The 7570-nt window shown below is 44.2% G+C and overlaps 1 long non-coding RNA gene across 1 annotated transcript in view; it reads right to left on the bottom strand.

Moving 5' to 3' along the window:
• Positions 1–7570, bottom strand: part of LOC117752115 — a 33281-nt gene that overhangs the window by 13869 nt on the left and 11842 nt on the right. The window lies entirely within an intron of this gene.

Below are 7570 nucleotides of genomic sequence, written 5' to 3'. Positions count from 1 at the left end.
AAAACCCTTGAAAACCCTTGTGCAATTATGTTAGCACAGCTGAAAACTGTTTTGCTGGTGAGAGAAGCTATAGAACTGGCCTTCCTTTGAGCTAGTTGAGTATCTGGAGCATCACATTTGTGGGTTCGATTATACTCTCAAAATGGCCAGAAAAAGAGAACTTTCATGTGAAACTCGCCAGTCTATTCTTGTTCTTAGAAATGAAGGCTATTCCATGCGAGAAATTGCGAAGAAACTGAAAATTTCCTACAACGGTGTGTACTACTCCCTTCAGAGAACAGCACAAACGGGCTCTAACCAGAGTAGAAAGAGAAGTGGGAGGCCCCGGTGCACAACTCAGCAAGAAGACAAGTATATTAGAGTCTCTAGTTTGAGAAATAGACGCCTCACAGGTCCTCAACTGGCAGCTTCTTTAAATGGTACCCGCAAAACGCCAGTGTCAACGTCTACAGTGAAGAGGCGACTTCAGAAAAAGCCATATCTGAGACTGGCCAATAAAAAGAAAAAATTGATATGGGCAAAAGAACACAGACATTGGACACAGGAAGATTGGAAAAAAGTGTTATGGACAGACGAATCAAAGTTTGAGGTGTTTGGATCACACAGAAGAACATTTGTGAGACGCAGAACAGGTGAAAAGATGCTGGAAGAGTGCCTGACGCCATGAGTGGCCAGCGCAGTCACCAGATCTCAACCCCATTGAGCTGTTGTGGGAGCAGCTTGACCGTATGGTACGCAAGAAGTGCCCATCAAGCCAATCCAACTTGTGGGAGGGGCTTCAGGAAGCGTGGGGTGAAATTTCTACAGATTACCTCAACAAATTAACAGCTAGAATGCCAAAAGTCTGCAATGCTGTAATTGCTGCAAATGGAGCATTCTTTGACAAAAACAAAGTTTGAAGAACAAAATTAATATTTCAAATAAAAATCATTATTTCTAACCTTGTCAATGTCTTGACTATATTTTCTATTCATTTTGCAACTCATTTGATAAATAAAAGTGTGAGTTTTCATGGAAAACACGAAATTGTCTGGGTGACCCCAAACTTTTGAACGGTAGTGTATGTATAAATCCTTTGTTTTGTATTATGGCGTCACATCGAACCTTCTGCTCTGGGCTCAGATTTAGGGATTGTTTTGCCATATTGTTCGACCTTAATAGGATCAAAAGGGACAGAAATAGTCCCTTTTGGCTTTGGATCCACATAATAGAAATGAACTCATGCAGCATTCTTCAGTGTAGGTGAACGAGAGGGAGCAGGGACCTCGGCTCCGTTTTGCCTCCAGTTCCCCCCCCCCCCCGACTCGACAAAGTGATCAAAGGCTTCTCGGCCGACAGATTATTACAAATTCACTCTCTCCCTCCTGATGTCACGTTAACTTACAGTGACCCGGCTGCACGCCTCTGGAAGGTGATGAAATATGAATTAAAAGCACATTCTTTTTCAAGTTCTCAGGTGTGGTTGAGTGGAGACGCCGTCCTCCAACACGGTTCTGCTCTCTAATGATGAGCGGCTTTGAAGATGAGAAGAGCTCGGCAGCGATCAGTGCTTTCATCAGAGAGGAGAGAACGATGGGAGGAGGCGTGGCATCAATTAAAGCCTGACTAATATGTCAGAGGGCCAATCACGGATATATATCGATATCATCATACGTGTTGTCTGCTTTGCTCTGATATGAAATGTATTTATTATTTCACATAATTAAGAAAAAGACCCGAAAGAAATGTATACAAGGTGCCATTGCAATATAACCCCTAACATATATTTATAAATTAAGTATTGTTGGGACATGGAATTTGTGAAACAAAGTTCGGCCTACATGTGCCGTCAAAAACCTGAAGCCGCATGTCCCTTTGTTCTGGAGAAAACCAGAGCCTCCAGAACTCAGTCTCCCAGGGGCCTCAACGTCACACAGAGGTGTGAAAACCCCCCAGGGACACAAGTTTCAACTCCTATTGGTCACTCTGGGCCAATATAAGGCCTGTTCCCTCTCTCTTCTATCTCTTTTCTACAATCCCTCCGAGGGGAGAAGGCTGTCCAGGCTCCTTCCATTCACCTCTTCGAGAGGAGCACACCGCTCCTTCCACGAATCCTCTCAGAGGAGAAGGGCGGCGGTCCAGCTCACTCTTTCAACTCAAATCAACTTCATGGAGGAGAGTTGCAGCTTCCAGCTCATCTCACCAAGGAAACCTCCTCGCAATCCAAGCTCTACCAACCTTTAAGCAGCGACACAATGTCCTGCAGGAGAACTTCAAACAGCAACTGAGCTGCACAGCCCAACAGAACCACGAAGGCAGGAGCCACAAACCAGCAAGACGACTTCACAGAACTTCAAAAAGCACAGCAACTTCTTTTTTCTCCTTTCCACGGACGGGTAACACAACTTGGCTTAATAATTATACTAGGCTAAGCAATGTTTATTCGATTCTGTGTGATGTTTATAAGTTTGATTTGTGTTGCTGTGATATTTTGGTTACAAGTTAGTTGAAAGTTAATGTTAGTTATGCTCTTCAGTCTTTCCTTGCATGCATCTAGTAACTTTCTCTAATTTGGCACACACACCGACACACGCATATCTCAGCACCTAATCTCTCTGACCCCCGCCACATGTCGTAAACACTCCAAAGGGGGGAGGGTGTTATCTTCGAAGTGGCCAGCCGCCATTTTGGAATCACACAGACACACACACACATGCATACTCACATACACATCTTTGTTTAGTAAGTACGCCGTTAGTAATTTGTGTTTTTATTCTTTATTATATTCATAATAAATGTTTCATTAATGTTGCATGAGTGAATTTTGCCAACCTCTACACTGTCAAGAACTCTATATCCTTCAACTTAGCTAACTATCTATATGGTAATTTTGATTATAGTTATTAATTTAATTGTTAATCAGAGTTCCAAATTTGTAGTTAGTACTTTTATGAGACTTAATCAATAAATTGAGTATCTTTTCCCTTCCTTTGAAGGGTGGTGCCCCGAGGGAACTTTCATCAATTAAAGTTATTATTTAATATTAATATTTTAAATATTAATATTCAATATTTTATTTTGATAACCAGATTTATTGAATGCCGAAAGGCACACCATTTTATGGTATCACGTTTAATGCCTTATTGCACAACAGTATATACATTAATTTACAAAGAATTTCAGCCGATGTATGGATATGAGAACTCAAAATATTGATATGTTTTGCCCTTATTCCCCAGAATTAACCTCTGATCCAGACCCACACCTAAAGTTTCTCTCCTGACTCATTCCACCCCCTCCCACTAAAGTTTGAGATAATCCGTCCAGTAGTTTTTAAAGCAGCAGCCGAACAAACGCAGATGAGTCCTCCTCGGTGAAGTGCTCAACTGAAACAACAAGCTCACATCTATTCTTAATGAAGGTGCACAAGTGGGACCAATTACTGAAGCGATACGCATCACGGCTGCTGGCCGGCTGATTTAGAAAAGTAAAAGGAGTGTAACGCATCATGTGTACTGAGCGTTTCATGAGATTTGACTAAATATAGAACTAGTGTGGATAGAGAAAGAACTTCCACATGGACAAACAACAAAATCCAGACCTGCAGTAAATTGCACCAACTCAATATCTGCCAACTAAAGATGCTGCTCTCTTGCGAACAACCAACAAACAAACACAGATGGAAACTCGTTGGTGGAGGTAATAACATCCGCCTCTGGTTTCAGTAAGTTTGTAATTATCCTCCATCATCCTGCTATGTGGATGAAATTCCTTTAATATATTTATACAAAACTCTCAGAGCTTCAGCTCTTTTTAAAACAACCTTGAAAATAGAAATAAGATAAAATTCCTCCACATCACTTTCAATTGCACGTACTCTGAATTTAAAACATGAGCTTACCAAGAAATCCTGCGGTCACGGCAACGACATGTTTAATATGGAAATATTACAGCCCATGTAAATTAGTGGGACTTGGCAGTTCAAGATAAAGGCGACATTTTAAATACACGTCTGCTTTATTGAACGTGACAAACAAGGCAGCGGAAGAGGAAGAGGAAGATTCATGAGGGACGACAGTGCAGCTCTAACGTTGTGTATTTGTACTTATACAATATTTTTGCATAGAGAGAGATTTTCCTGAGTGTGTGTGTGTGTGTGTGTGTGTGTGTGTGTGTGTGTGTGTGTGTGTGTGTGTGTGTGTGTGTGTGTGTGTGTGTGTGTAGCTGGAATCTCCCAGTCTTGCAGGAAATGGCTCCGCTGCTTTCAGGTTTCATACTGTGGTTGAAAATAAACGAGCTCAAAGATCCGTCACGTGTGAGAAACCTCATCAACACTCGGACACTTTCCTGCTGCCCTCTTTGGACTCTGACATCTTTTTGGGGACATTTAACTCTGGCAGGAAAAGTTCCAGAGAATGTCTGGAGCAACTGACTCGGACATTTGCGTGGCCACGTTCAGCACCTCTGGATAATCCAGTACTACTTCAGTGCAGGTCTGAAAGCAGCTACAGAGACATGCAGAGAAGATGTGATGAAACGAGGGCAGATAACTCGAGGTGAAGAGACAGGGAGAGAGAATTAAGTAGACAGAAAATTAACCGAACTAAAAAATGCTGCCAACCACAGACAGGAAGACGGAGCTGGCATCAGATGGGAACGAGCAGGGAACAGTCCGTCGGCCGAGAGGAAACCACCACGACAGAGCAAGAGAAGAAGAGAGCGGGGCCGCCGTCGCTCGGCCGAATGGTCCCAGAAAAGAGCTAAAACGGGGAAAGTATTTGTAGCAGCTCCCAGACGAGTTCTCGACAAAGCAAAGGGATTAAATCATTATCACGAGTGCACAAATTAACACCATGTGTCCCAGTAAAGTCTGAAACCCTTTGTCCTTCCAGCTCTTGTGCCACTTTCCTTGGAAACGTTGGTGTCCTCCCGTTTGAATACGCTTCAAAGATGCACCTCAAAGACACTGACACACACACACACTCGCTAAGATGCAAAGATGCCGGAGGGTTTTTGAGGTACTTGAATGAAACTTTAGATCGTGGCTGCGAATGCTCCAAACCCTCCATCCATTATGCACGTCATCCTTTGAGGGCGGCAGGAGGCTGGAGCCAATCCCAGCTGACACTGAGCGAGAGGCGGGGTCAGGTGACCAGCGTGTCACAAGGGTTAATACTTGGAGACAATGGACTGTAAACAAAGATGGAGCCAAAAACATCCTGGAATACGAAAGCTGAGCCAGGATCTGTACGATGGAGCCAGGGTTTGTGTGCTGGACCAATTACGTCTCAGCTGTCAAGACAGAAACCATCTTTGAGAAACACGTCACCACAGCTGATGGACATGAATTTCTGTGGTTTCTTATAGATGATGACAGCAGCTCCGTGCAGATACAGATACAGATGTTTAATATCTAATATCCACACCATAAATCATTTCACGCCCACAACACGAGTGTCGGGATGATCCAGTCAGAGCTGAGGCTCCTGTGCTTCTTCAGAAACTGAAGCCGACAGACGGCATCATGGGCGTGATTAAATATTTTCATCCTTCTCGGGGGGTTTTCCCTCAAACAACCTCCCGACACGTCCAATCTCTGCAGTTTCAATTTGGAGAAAATAAGAGTGTCTGGGTTTTTCCAGTGAATTTTCTTTTTTTTGATCCCTGCTCTTTTTCACGGCAACGACGTCGGCCTTCTTCACGCTCTGATTCATCTTCGCATCAGGGCGACTGACAAGAGAGGGAGAGAGTGACAGGGAGGGGAAAAGAGGCAGAAGCAGCAGACGGAGGGATGGAAGAGGGGGAAGACGAGAGGCGGACACAGGGAGGTGTGGGGAGTTCATCACTCATATCGACACACGTACTAATTCCTCTCCTCTTGTCAGACACCGTCCCTGTGGGGGTTTACTCTTCATCCATCCTTCCCTCTTCTTCCTGCCATTTATTCAATTTCAACTTTCCACGTTCCACTAGATTGTCTCCTTCTCTCGCTCCTTTTCCTTGCGTCACCTTCATCCCTCTCTGTCCTCTTTTCATCTAACCTACCCCCCTCTGTTTCTCCTCCTCCCCTCTCCTCCTCCTCCACCTCCTCCCTGTCTCGTCTTCCGATCATTCAGAATAATTGCTCTGCGGCGTTCTCGTTCCCCGGGTGCTTATCAAGCTGCGGCTGCTATCTGCACACACAGCGTGCCGTAACAACACTGACAACGTGTTTGCAACCCACACATGGAGACGCCGACACACTGACACACACACACACACACCTCCGTCAAGGTAAACAGGGTTGTTGTCGCACAGCGGGACCAATCACATAGCACTTACGGCGCACAAATCAATGGCCCTGCGGGTGTTTGTTTGTGTGTGTGTCTGTGTGTGTGTGTGGGCCTCTTTGTTGAAAAGCTGTCACATCTTCCTCTCCCTCCCATCAGTCCATCCAGCCGTCTATCAATCACTAATCCCCCCAGAAGGATGAATGAGTCGCCAGTGATTCATTTTACTCCTCCCTCTCGTCTTCCTCTTCTTCTTCTCTGCTCTTCCCTCAGCGTCACGGTCTGACATTTTCTTTACCGGGGGAAGAAGCTTAATCAGGAGTCTCTGGATGTTGCACATGTGTAAAGTGTGACCCGTCAATCCACCACTTATATGAAGTCACACGATGAGTCCACAAAGAAGTCAGCAAGCGACATCATGCATAACGGACACAACCTAGAGCTTATATTGCAGCTGCCCTTCAAAATAAAATGATAAGCCAGAAAAAGCAAGATTCCGTCCAACGTGCTCAAACCACATGAGGACATGAATATGCAAAGCTGAACTGGTTTAATTGTTATTTCTCAACTTTAAATTGACCTTCTTCTTCTCAGTCTGCCCTCGTGTTCCTCTCTGGCTCCGTTATCACTTACAGCAAAAACAAGGCAAGATCTGTTGAAGCACATTTTCCCGGGTGCTTTGCAAATGTTTCTTCCATCGCTGAGGTTCAACGCACATTATCGCTAATAGCTGCATTCAGCATCAAAGAGCCACGACTCCAGAAGCTTTTCCAGCTCGGTCTAAGTGTAAAGTTGTAACCCGAGCACTCCACTCGTCCTGTGAATTCGTCTTTAAAGACGCTGGTGAAGCATCAGAAACCAGATCCTGTGCCTCAGAGACAGCGCGAGGCCGCAGGTGGTCGGACACACTCACAGGGAGCTTCCTGTAAAACTGACCTGATGCCGCTGCCGCTCACTTCTATCGTCATTTTAATAGTTTTTAATGCAGCGGTTGCTTTATTGTTGTTTTTATTGCCTCTCAATGCTCTGAGCCTCGTGTGGTTTCAGGTCTTTGTTGTTGTGATGCAGATCTTTGCATTTAGTGTCTAATGCACCGATGTTCGATGGGAGCGACTCAGCTCTTTGTGTTTTTGTAAAAATCCATTCATTTCAAACACACATTGCACTAATCTCTCCGTAGAGTTAAAGCAAAAATGACATTTTAGTGAATGAACAATTAATTGATTTGTTGTGTTTTTTTAGAGCCAATAAGATAAATGATTGATGATGAATAAAACTTTTAATAAAAGCCCCAGACCAACCTGAGCTTTCTCTCATTTCCT

This window comes from Hippoglossus hippoglossus, chromosome 18 (assembly GCF_009819705.1).
Source record: "Hippoglossus hippoglossus isolate fHipHip1 chromosome 18, fHipHip1.pri, whole genome shotgun sequence".
Classification (NCBI taxonomy): domain Eukaryota; kingdom Metazoa; phylum Chordata; class Actinopteri; order Pleuronectiformes; family Pleuronectidae; genus Hippoglossus; species Hippoglossus hippoglossus.
The sequence above is the reverse complement of the archived record's forward strand: the minus strand, read 5'-3'. Positions and strand labels throughout refer to the sequence as shown.